The following is a 12,618-nucleotide window of genomic DNA, read 5'->3' as shown; positions in this document are numbered from 1 at the left end:
CAAATTACCCCTCAACTGATTTGCGATAAAATGGCCAAACACTTTGCCACACAAATTTCCAATACTACTTTGGGAAATGAAAAGGAAAAGTTATCCAGTTTAGGAATAAACTAATGAGTCATAAAACCATCAGCTATTAGCACCAAGGCTCTTTATAGCTATCAAGTCACCCTGCAAGATTTTGAGGAAATGGGCCACAGATCATATTTCTTTTCACTTATTACTTCTGTCATTCATTCAACAAATATAAATGGAGTGTCTACGATGTGTGAGACAAGGTCCCTGCCCTGGAGAAGCTCATATTCTAGCTAGGGGAGAGGAGCAATAACCATAATAGATTTGCAACCAAGACAGTGTAATTATCAAATATATGTAAGTGAGATAGGATGTGTGTGCTGTACTCAGTCATGTCCGACTCTTAGCAAAACTATGGACTGTGGCCTATCAGGCTCCTCTGTCCATGGGATTTTCCAGGCAAGAATGCTGAAGCAGTTTGCCATGTCCTAGTCCAAGGATCTTTCCCACTCAGGGATCGAACATACATCTTTTGCATTTCCTGCATTGGCAGGCAGATTCGTTACCACTGCACCACCTGGGAAGTCCCCAAGTGAGATAGTATACTTCTAAGAAACACCAGGGCAGAATAATGGGGGTCAGGGATGCAGCAGAAGTGAGTGAAGGCATGTTTCCATACACTCATATGGAAAAACCGAACGAAAATTTTTGGCCAACCCAATAAACTGGGTGACCAGCCTATCTCCTTGAGAAGGTAAAATTTAAGCAAAGACATGAAGGAGTTGACTACACAGATCTCTGGGGAAGAGCATTCCAGAAAGAGAAAGCTCATGTGAGGTTCTAGGGCAGGAGCACATACATGAGTTCAAGAGTCAGTGAGGAGCCTAGTCTAATAGCTATCATTCTTGTTGCATATTTATACTGTGACAGCATGCATATGACATAATATTTATCACTTTATCCATTTGTAAGTCTGCAATTCAGAGCAAGAAGCAGGGAGATAAATCAAGGCGAGGTCAGAGAAGTATGTTGAGAGTGAGATAAGACAGATCTTGCAGAGCCTTACAGGTAGAAGGACCATATAATTTATTATCCAAACTGCAACCCATGTAAGAGTAAACGAGGTGTTACTAATAATTATACTGGAGCAAAAATCACAAACCAGGCAAAACAGGAAGCTTGGTAGCCCAACTGATGAGCTGCTGTCTGGTCTCAGGCTTTTACTTTGAAGCAAATGGGAAGTCACAGCTAGAGCAGTTATATCCTATGTTCAGAAACCATACCAAGTGGTCAGAGAGAGAAACTCTCAAGAAAGGGGAAGTAAGTCAGAAACAGGAAAACAAATACTGTATATGTAAATCTAGAAAAAACGGTACAAATGAACTGATTTCCAGGGCAGGAATATAGACTCAGATATAGAGAACAGACATGTGGTTACAAGGGGGAAGGGGAGAATGGGACGGATTGGGAGGAGAGAATTGGCATATATATTTTGGGGGCTTCCTAGGAGGCGCTATTACCGTGTATAACATAGAGCGCTAGTGGGAAGTTGCTATATAACACAGGGAGCTCAGCCTGCTGCTCTGTGATGACCTAGAGGGGTGGGAGAGAGGTCCCAGAAGGAGCAGATATATGTATACATAGAGCTGATTCACTTCACTGTACAGCAGAAATTAACATAAAGTTGTAAAACAATTATACTCCAATAGAAATAAAAAGAAAGGGGTATATGTAAGAAAGCAGTGTGCCCTGAGGTTGAAACTTGGAGATAATTTATAATTTAGATGGAAAAAAGTCTTAAAAAACTTAACACTTGGCCAATTCCAACTCCAAAAGCCTCTGCTTTTCCTAGCAATACTGATCGTGTGCCAGGTTTCCTCCAGATGTGAGTGGGAAGACGCTGCTTGACACATTTGGCAAGATGACTTCTCGGAGCAGGAGGGGTGAGGCTGCGGGCTACAGCAAACACGGAAGAAGTCGATGCATACTAGACAGTCCTTTGAAAGAGGAACAGGAAGAAACAGTAGATGTGCGGAGGAAATCACTGTCTACTCTTTCTTAGACTAGTTCCTCACTGCTATCATGGTCAATCCACCCAGACAAAGAACCATCTTACTTAATATTACATTTTAGATCCTCCACTTCTGTTCCACCCAGAGAAGTTTAGAACTCTCCCCCAGTCTAATGGCTATCCCTCTTGTTGCATATTTTTACTGTGATAAAATGTATATGACATAGTATTTATCATTTTAACCATTTGTAAGTCTATAATTCAACAGCATTAAATACTTTCATGATTGTATGTATCACCACTACTTATAACCAAAATATTTTCATCATCTGAACCCCTGTTGCTTTTTTTCCTTTTGGCTGCCTCAGGTCTTAGCTGTGGCACACATTTTATTGAGTCACGAAGGATCTTCTCATTGCAGTGCATGGACTTTCTAGTGGCAGTGCATGGGCTTACTCACTCATGGTATATGGAATCTTAGTTCCATGACCAAGAATCAAACTGGCATCCCCTGCATTACAAGCTGGATTCTTAGCCACTGGACCACCAGGGAAGTCCTTTTTATTTTTAATGTTTATTCTAAATTCACGATTGTTGTTATTGAGTCACCAAGTCATGTCCGACTCTTTGCAACTCCAAGGGCTGCAACACGGCAGGCTTCCCTGTCTGTCACCATCTCCCAGATGGTGCGAGTTCATGTCCACTGAATCAGTGATGCCATCCAACCATCTATCCTCTGTCACCCTCATCTCCTTCTGCCTTCAATCTTTCCCTGCATCAGGGTCTTTTCCAAGGAGCTGGCTCTTTGCATCAGGTGGCCAAAATATTGGAACTTCAGCTTCAGCATCAGTCTTACAATGAATATTCAGGATAGATTTCCTTTTGGATTGACTTGTTTGCTCTCCTTGCTGTCCAAGGGGCTCTTAAGAGTCTTCTCCAGCACCAAAGTTCAAAAGCATTAATTCTTCAGCTCTTCACCTTCTTTATGGTCCAACTCTCACATCCGTACCCATGAATTACAAACTCACAGGCCCATGATTACCTCTCACTTAAACCCCAATGATGATGAAGATTATATGGCTGACAAACTCCTGAAGGCCAAGTGTTCAGGTTCTGGGGCAGCTCAGCGTTACTGAATGCTGTATTTGTGCGTGTGTTAGTCACTTCCGTTGTGTCCGACTCTTTGTGACCTATGGATTCCAGCCCACCAGGCTCCACTGTCCATGGGGTTTTCCTGGCAAGAATATTGGAGCAGGTTGCCATCCCCTCCTCCAGGGGACCTTCCCAAACCAGGGATCAAACCTGCATCTCCTGCATTGACAGGTGGATTCTTTACCACTAGCGCCACCTGGGAAGCCCATTACTGAATGCTGCTCAGTGTTAAATCTTCACTCCCTGTTTCTAAAAGCATCCCATGTGCTCTCAATTGTGCCCAGTTTACAAGCAAGCAGAGAGAGAAAAATATGCCACAGCTCACACCTTCCCCAGCCTCCCCAATGCATAAGGAGAGCCATGTGACACAGTACTTATGAAGCAAAAGTTGTGGGGAGGACCTCACGGCAGAGCTTGTGAACAAGTGGGAGGGGAGGCACACTCATGCCCTTCTTTGCCCATCCTCTTCTACTGCTTCAAATAGGACAGTAACGTGGAATTGAAAGAGCCGTTTTGTGGCCGTAAGGTGACAGGCACACTCTACATGTGACTAAGTAGAAAAAAAGATACGTCCTAAGTCCCACATGGCTTTGCAAAGCTGCTACACCAGCCCTGGGTGGTTGACTAGCAGACATAAAAATAAAGCTTCGGATTAAATGTCTGTTTAAGTCGATGTTTTTTCATTTTTTGTTCATTCAAGTCTCTGTGTCTTTCAACTGAATATTCAAAAAAAAAAAAAAAAACCAAGCTTCTTTCTCATGGGATCATTGTTACTTTAATATAGTCTGTGCCAACCAATAGCAAAGTTGACCACACTCTCCTGTTGTATCCTGACCATTTCTAATAGGCAGTATTAATTTTTTACAAAAAATGTACACAGATAAAGATGCTAATCACATCTCTTGAAAATGAGTAAACTAGCCACATAAATTAACTCCCTTTAAAAAAAAACCCCATTTCAAAAGATTTTCTTTAATATCATAAGGTATTTTCATGGATAAATGAGCTTGTAAACACATATCTATCTTTCAACAAGATTATTTCCTAATCCTCCCCCCACACTCCCACATCAAGGTGAACATGAGACTGAAGAAATGAATACAGAAAATGGAGCAGACAGGGAAAAGAGTGATACAAAGGATGGAATATAACACTGTGTTTTGTTATCCTCCTGTGTCACACAAAACCACCAGAGGTTCCCTTCAACCTAGCTTCCTACCAGCATCCCCACCCCACCCATACACGCAGACACGCCAACACACAACTGCTCTACTTCCAAATGTCTGGTCCTCAGTCAGTCAGTTCTTGTATCTTCTCTAGAAACCTCCCTAACCCTCTTCTTACCAGAAAATGTTAAATCCTCTGGAAGTGGTTAGGGACCTAAAGAGAAGCAGGATTTGAGGGTGCTACAGAAATTAAATAAATAGTCTTGTTTAGGCCTCAGAGACAAAGCAGAGCAGGCCTCTGACCTTGCTTCTAACCTGCCTGCTGAGAGTGCAGGACTTGCAACACCTTAGACAAGATGGGGGAGGAATCTTGAGATTGTTGAGCCCCTGAAGGGGGCCTGGTCAACCAAGCCCCGCACTTAGCAACATACCAAGCTTTATAAGACAAATCAAACAGCATTAACATGAAAGCAGGCTTGCAATTTGGTCACAGATTGATGATGATATCAGTTTGCTTCTGTCCTGGGATTATAAACAGGAACCCTGAACTTCAGTCTTTGAAGTCTCACCCACGGAGCAGATGTGCTGCCTGAGACCCTCTCCAGCTGAGCTGTGACGCGGGACTTCCTAAGGCTGATTGAGTCTGGATGTTGGTCAAAACCCAATTTGGTGATGTATTCTCTGCTCTTTCTATTTTTCTTTTCTTTTAATGTTAGTATGCTGAAAGTAAGCAGATAATTCTCTAATAAATATCTATATTATTTATTTGTACATAACAAGTGGCTTATTTTGTTAACAAATCCTTTGAACCTGAAACAAAAGTGAAAACTTTTGGCAAAACAGAGGGTGAAAAGAAAAACCATCAAAATTCTTCATATTCAGACTTGAGTGACTGTAATCTCACCCAGACTTCAAGAAAAAGATGAGATACATGAAAGATAACAGAAAAAATGAGAAGATGGCATAAATAAGACCCTGTTTGCTTTATTTTTTTCCTTTTAACCGGATGCCACAGTTTTTCTTTAATAGCTAAATATCTTCTCAACATACTCATGATACCGAGAGAAAGCAAAGTCGCTCAGTCGTGTCCAACTCTTTGTGATCCCATGGACGGTACTATGAGGTTCCTCCATCCATGGAATTTTCCAGGCAAGAGTACTGGAGTGGTTTGCTGTTTCCTTCTTCAGGGGATCTTCCCAACCCAGAGATTGAAGCCAGGTCGCCAGCATTGCAAGCAGACGATTTTACCTTCTGAGCCAACAGAGAAGCTCAATGATGCCTCGTGCTTCTTAGTCAAGCATAGAAAAATGGAAGTGACATGATTCTTCTCCTGTGACAGACTAGGGTATGTTATAGGAAGTATAGAAACTTTATCGAAGAAATAAAAATTAATTTCTACCATTCTATGCCTATTAAATTAGTAACATTTATTTATGGAAACTCTGATAACTTGCAGGACATATTAAGTCAAAAAATAGTTATGACTTTGTCTTAACAAGTGCACTTGTGATGTATCTTGCGAAATAATTCAAAAAAAGATTCCACGTCAGAGTTACATATGATGAAAACTTGAAGATGCTCATTCCAGAGTTACTTAGGATTGCAAAAGAAAAAAAAAAAAAAGGAAACAAGCCTAATGCAATAAATATTAATGACAATGTGCTAGCCTGTATACGAAAGAGTAGAGATACAGTTCAAAGAAAAATCCCATGGCAAAATTGGGTTTATACACTAGTGGGAGAAACAAATAAAAATATGTGTCAAGTAGTGATCACATCAATGAAAAACAAATGAAGTAAAGAAAATGATTGAGCTTCTAAATGATGGAGCCAGACATTAAACTCAGGTCATGTGAGTTATGTTTTACCAACTTTTTTGTTTGTTATGTTTTACCAAAGTCAACGCTATACCAACTTGTCTCAAAGCAGACCCAGGAAAGTCACTCAAATCTGCTGCTCTAAATTCCCCCATGAAGAACAAGGAAAGAAATCATATTAGAGAAGGTATGAAGGAGATAGAATTTTAGGACCTCAAGGTGTCTCAAGGGCATGTGTCTTTGTGAAGCCATGGGAGAGAGTTGTCTGTAACCAGCTCACAGGACAAGGCTGAGGCAGTGAGGTGGGTTTCCCTTCAGCCTCTTCCCTGATCTCTGAGTGTGGCTGAGACAAAGACCATGGCCCTACTTCCACATAAAACTTGCTTCAGGAGTCCTTTTATAATATCTTATTCGATGAGAATTCTGAGAACCAGAATCTGAAGTGTCACCAGATTGGGAGGTGCCATTTATGCACAAAAGACTCAAATTCTATGTTCTCTCAGGCCTTATTCCTCTGCCTTGGTATATGAGGGCCTATGAACCTCAAAATGTCATTTAAAAAAAAAAAAAAAAAACTGTGAAGATTTTCCAAAGCAGATGTTTCCAACTTTCCAGCAAATTATCTATGAAGACAAAGATAGATGTGAAGATTTGCAAAGAAAAAAGAAAAATCTTACACCACCATCAGAAAACCTATTAGCATAATGTGAGAAGCTGATGGTAATTGCTTGGTAAGTGCAATCAGTAGCCTTAATATACCTTGCTACCCAAAATCTGTCCACCTAAAACCAAAAAGTGTGGAGACACTTTATCCCTTCTGCAATGCTGCCCCTCTGGATTAGAGAAATTGAGTCTGTGCCAGGTAGAAAACTGAGATCAAACCCTTCTCTGCATGCATTTTGATATTTTAGTGGCCAAAATGTTATCTGTTCTCATCCTCCTTCTTTTGATATATTCAGGAATTACAACATCTAGAAAACATCAAGGAAAATTTGGGGTGAGGGTAGGGGTGTGGGATCCTGGCAACATTTCATTCCATTAGTGGTCCATGGAATTTTAAATTCTCACTATAACATGCTGTGTAGGTGGGGTAGAGTCAGGTAGAGTTCTATTACACAATCCTTACTAGGGATTGGGGCTTGCTTGTAATCCAGTGTTCAGCATCTATAATAAATAGCCAGTACACCTGTAACTAATATAATGTTATATGTCAACTATATCTGAATAAATAAAAAAATAAAATATAAATGAATAAAATAAACAGTAGGACAAGATTCAGATCAATTAGAAGTGAAAGTGAAAGTCGTTCAGTCATGTCCAACTCATTGCTACCTCATGGACTGAAGGCCAGAATACTGGAGTGGGTAGCCTTTCCCTTCTCCAGGGGATCTTCCCAGCTCAGGAATTGAACCCAGGTCTCCCACATTGCAGACGGATTCTTTACCAGCTGAGCCACAAGGGAAGCCCAATCAATTAGAAGAAGCCACACAATGGACTGCAGCCTGCCAGGCTCCTCTGTCCATGGGATTCTCCCTGCAAGAAAACTGGAGTGGGTTACCATGCCCTCCTCCAGAGGATCTTTCTGACTCAGGGATCAAACCCATGTTTCCTGCACTGATGGCGGATTCTTTGCCTCTGAGCCACCAGGTAAGCCTCTATACACCTTTAGCATCTTCCAAAACAGATGTGGACTGCTTGCAGCCTCATTCCCTTCCACTCTGCTATTAGAATAATCATCAGTCTAACAGATTATCAGTCTAATCAGATCTAATGATCATTCTAATAGCAGAGTGGACAGAGAATGAGGCTGAGGGCAGTCCACATATGCTTTGGAAGGTGCTGAAGGTGTATATAAATAACCTCAGATATGCAGATAACACCACCCTTATTGCAGAAAGTGAAGAAGAACTAAAGAGCCTCTTGATGAAAGTGAAAGAGGAGAGTGAAAAAGTTGGTTTAAAGCTCAACATTCAGAAAACTAAGATCATGGCATCTGGTCCCATCACTTCATGGCAAATAGATGGGGAAACAGTGGAAACAGTGTCAGACTTTATTTTTTGGGGCTCCAAAATCACTGAAGATGGTGACTGCAGCCATGAAACTAAAAGATGCTTACTCCTTGGAAGAAAAGTTATGACCAACCTAGACAGCATATTAAAAAGCAGAGACATTACTTTGTCAACAAAGGTCCATCTAGTCAAGGCTATGGTTTTTCCAGTGGTCATGTATGGATGTGAAAGTTGGACTGTGAAGAAAGCTGAGCACTGAAGAATTGATGCTTTTGAACTGTGGTGTTGGAGAAGACTCTTGAGAGTCCCTTGGACTGCAAGGAGATCAGTCCTGGGTGTTCATTGGGAGGACTGATGTTGACACTGAAACCAATACTTTGGCCACCTGATGCAAAGAGCTGACTCATTTGAAAAGACCCTGATGCTGGGAAAGATTGAGGGCAGGAGGAGAAGGGGACGACAGAGGATGAGATGGTTCGGTGGCATCACCGACTCAATGGACATGAGTTTGGGTAAACTCTGGGAGTTGGTGATGGACAGGGAGGCCTGGCGTGCTGCAGCCCATGGGGTCACAAAGAGTCGGACACGACTGAATGATTGAACTGAACTGAACTGAAGGTGTATAGAGGCTTACCTGGTGGCTCAGTGGTAAAGAATCCACCAGCAAGGCAGGAGACATGGGTTCAATCCCTGCGTCAGAAAGATCCTCTGGAGGAGGGCATGGTAACCCACTCCAGTTTTCTTTCAGGGAGAATCCCATGGACAGAGGAGCCTGGCAGGCTGCAGTTCATGGAATCGCAAAGGCTTGGACACAACAGAGACAGTAAGCACAGCACAGGAGGCATATAGACAGAACTCTAGAAAGAACTCTTTCTTACAAGAAAAGTAAAACAACCTGGCCTGCGTCTAATAAACATCTTACAGAGCAAAGCAAAAGAGACCTTGTTATGTTTTGGAACTAGATAGGGTTGTGCTTGCATACACATTATGAACCTTGTAGAAACTGCAGAATTGTTCACTTTAAACTGGTTAATTTTATGTTACGTGAATTTCACCTCCATTTCTTAAAAGGAGTGAGAAAACATCTGGTAGCAATTTACCTGGACTCTAAGAAAATGACTTGTCCTCACAGAATGACATAGGATTTATGAAACAAGAAGCAAGAGAACAATGCAATACTGCAAAGCAATTATCTTTCAATTGAAAATAAATACATTTTTAAAAAAGCAAGGGAAATATATAAATATTCATCCTAAAAAAAGATGTTTAAAAAGGAGAAAGCAAACAAAAGAAGTATAATATGAAAACAAAATTAATCACACCAAATCCAAATATATCAATTATCTCAATACATGTAAATCAAACTTGTCAGTTAAAAGAGAATATCAGGTTGGATGACAACACAATCCAACTTCTGTGCTTCTTACAAAAGGCACACCTACAGCATGAAAATAATGAAAAGTTGAAAAGAATGAGAAGCAATACGTCAGCCAAATGCTGAGACAGCCAGTATAGATAAATTAAAATCGGTCAAAGAAGACTTTAAGACAAACAACATCATTAAAGACAGAGTTTCTATACAATGATTAAAGATTAAAGTAACTAAAGCAACATAACAATTCTAAACATGTACACACACTATTAAATAGGTAGACTCAGTAGATATAAACAAAAGTCAAAAGACCTGCAGAAATAAACTGACAAATCACTATGATGATGGGAGATTATAGCACACATTTTTTTCAATAAATTATGATTCAAGAAGTCAAAACAATTCAGCAAAAATATAGCAGTGCTGAATAACACAATTAACAATTTTCATCTGATGGGACATTTAGAAATGTTTATTATGTATTTAATAAGGCTATAAAAGATGTCTCAACCTATTTTAAAGAATAGTTGTCACATGAATATAATTTACTCCTCAAATTCAAAGAATCTAGCTGTGAATGTGGGGGGAGAGGGGTTCAATCTTAAGTAAATAGAAACAAATATGCTATCATGTAATACTACAAGAAATAGAAATTAAAATGTGCTATAGAAAAAAGTTTAAAATCTATACTTCTTGCCCTTCTGAATCTATGAAGAGTTTATCTCCTAGGTATTTTTTTTAACCTCAAGAATTATATATAATACAGTTCTGTATTCTGATGTTTTTAACCTAATATTACATCATTGGCGCTTTGTCATGCCATTGTTCTTGTCTTTTTCTTAGAAACAGATCCCCAGCCCTAAAGTTTCTCCCTCCTTTGGCCAGAAATCAAAAGCCTCTAAAAATAAACTCACATCAATAAGACACCTGCAGACCAACACACCCAGAAAATCAGAATTCCTTTTAAACTCAGTCTGGGTCAACCTCCTGCACAATATATTCTAATTCCTGCCACAGCCAAATGCATTTCCTTTTGTTAAAATCTCAGTTGTGGTGAAATAAAAGCTAACTTCTGTTCCCTCAGTCAACTGGAGGTTTAGAATCAAACTACCCACAGATTTTCCTTTTCTGGAATATAGTCAATACCACCGCTTTTCCCACCACAGAAACCCTCAACCATTGTTCCTTTCTAGTTTTTTGATGAGCAAATGGTTCTGCCCAAGCTTTTTCAAGAAAAATTAACACAAGCCTTACCTCATTGGAATCTAGTTCCACAACAAACTAGTCCTTAAATCAAAGTTTCAGGTATGACCGTTAGTCTTCTTAGGGTAGAAAGATACAGCAAGTGAATCTCTTCATGTATTAACATGATAAGAAGATTTGAAAGGTAACAAGGAAAAGTGCCCCTGTCTACTTTCACTTAGAAACTGGAGTGGCCCTTGCTGTCACCTGGGTGCTAAGCCCCTGGAAAGAAAAGGCACAATGGTGACAGGATTTTAAGGCTCCTCCCATCAAAATTCTTAGCTTTCTCTTTCTTTCTTCAGCCAAATCTGAATAGTTTTTCTATCCATTTGAGAAATCAGCCAAAGATATTTTAAGTAGAGGGAAATGAAAGCAAAGAGATCTTCCTCTGTTTCCTGATTTCAAGGAATTCACACCTGGAGGAGTGAGTCTCCAAGTGTGGCCCCTGGACTGGCAACATCTACATCACCTGGAAACCTGTTAGAAATGCAAATTCTTGGGCCTCAAGCCAGATCAAATAAACCTGAAACTCTAAGGGGTGGCACGAGCAGGCTGTGTCTGAACAAGCTCTCCAGGGTGACTCTGATGTACAATAAATTCTGAAAACCATTACTCAGACCATTCCTGTCTAACCGCCTGCCAGGTGGGCCAATAAATTCCTATAGCCTTGGGTGAGGTTCAGGTTGCAGTTTTAACCAAACTGCCAAGTAGAGAGGTGAATGAGCAGATAAATCCTGCCAGAGAAGCAGGGCAGTGGAAGTGACTGGAAGAGATATTAGTAGAAGCACAATCATATTAGTATCCCACTGAGGCTCTTGGAACAGGCATGGGCAGGTCTACTATGGAATCTAGATAATCTCTCAGCTCCAGGGCTGGTAGCAAATAAAATAGTAATATCTTTATTATTACTAGTGGTTCCCCTAGGACCACTCCCAACACCAATAGCGAAGCTTTCATGCAATGATGTCTAACACAGTGTCAGCTCAGATATAAGGTACAAGAAGATCTGACAGACCACATGAAGGGTAGGAAATTAGCATTGGGAGGGGGTGGTCACCAGGCTGACACCCAGCAGAAGCAGAAGACCTACAAATCAGCTTTTATTTGTTCATTTATCTATGCTCTCATTCAAAATATGTTTGTTGAGCATCTGTGTGCTCAAACACATTTTTAAGCAGCTGAACTGCTATAGTATTTGCATATATCCATTTTTTGTCATGTAGTCATTTTTAAAAATCTAAGCAGTTAAACTGCTATAGTGACCTCTCTGTTCTTCAGAAATTTCGTGGAGGTACTTATGGTTCTTTTAGAGAGTGCTAAACTAGATTTTTTTAAAAATTTATTTAATTTAATTTATTTGGCTGCACCAGGTCTTATTTGCAGCATGTGGGATCTTTCTTTAGTTGTGGCATATGAATTCTTAGTTGCAGCATGTGGAATCTAGTACCCTGACCAGGGAACAAATCCTGGCCCCCTGCATTGGGAGCACAGAGTCTAAGCTACCAGACTCTTCACTCAATCCACTGGATTATGAAGAGTCACACTGATTAGCTGCTCAGATACTGAAGTTCCGTCCTGAAAAGAAACACATTACTTAATATTTCTATGACCTAGGCATATTTTAACATTGCTTTTGAATGAATTCTATCAACTCTAGTGAATACAATTAATCTAATGAATACAATGAGGTTATATTATTATATAAGCTGGTTATGCCGCTAGACATTGAGTACAGTACTTGGATTGTCATAGCACTATGGATCTGAACATTTGGGTCACATAGTATGTACATTATCTGGAATTCAAATCCCTATTTAAAAAAAAAAAATAGCATC

This window comes from Muntiacus reevesi, chromosome 1 (genome assembly GCF_963930625.1).
Source record: "Muntiacus reevesi chromosome 1, mMunRee1.1, whole genome shotgun sequence".
Classification (NCBI taxonomy): domain Eukaryota; kingdom Metazoa; phylum Chordata; class Mammalia; order Artiodactyla; family Cervidae; genus Muntiacus; species Muntiacus reevesi.
The sequence above is the reverse complement of the archived record's forward strand: the minus strand, read 5'-3'. Positions refer to the sequence as shown.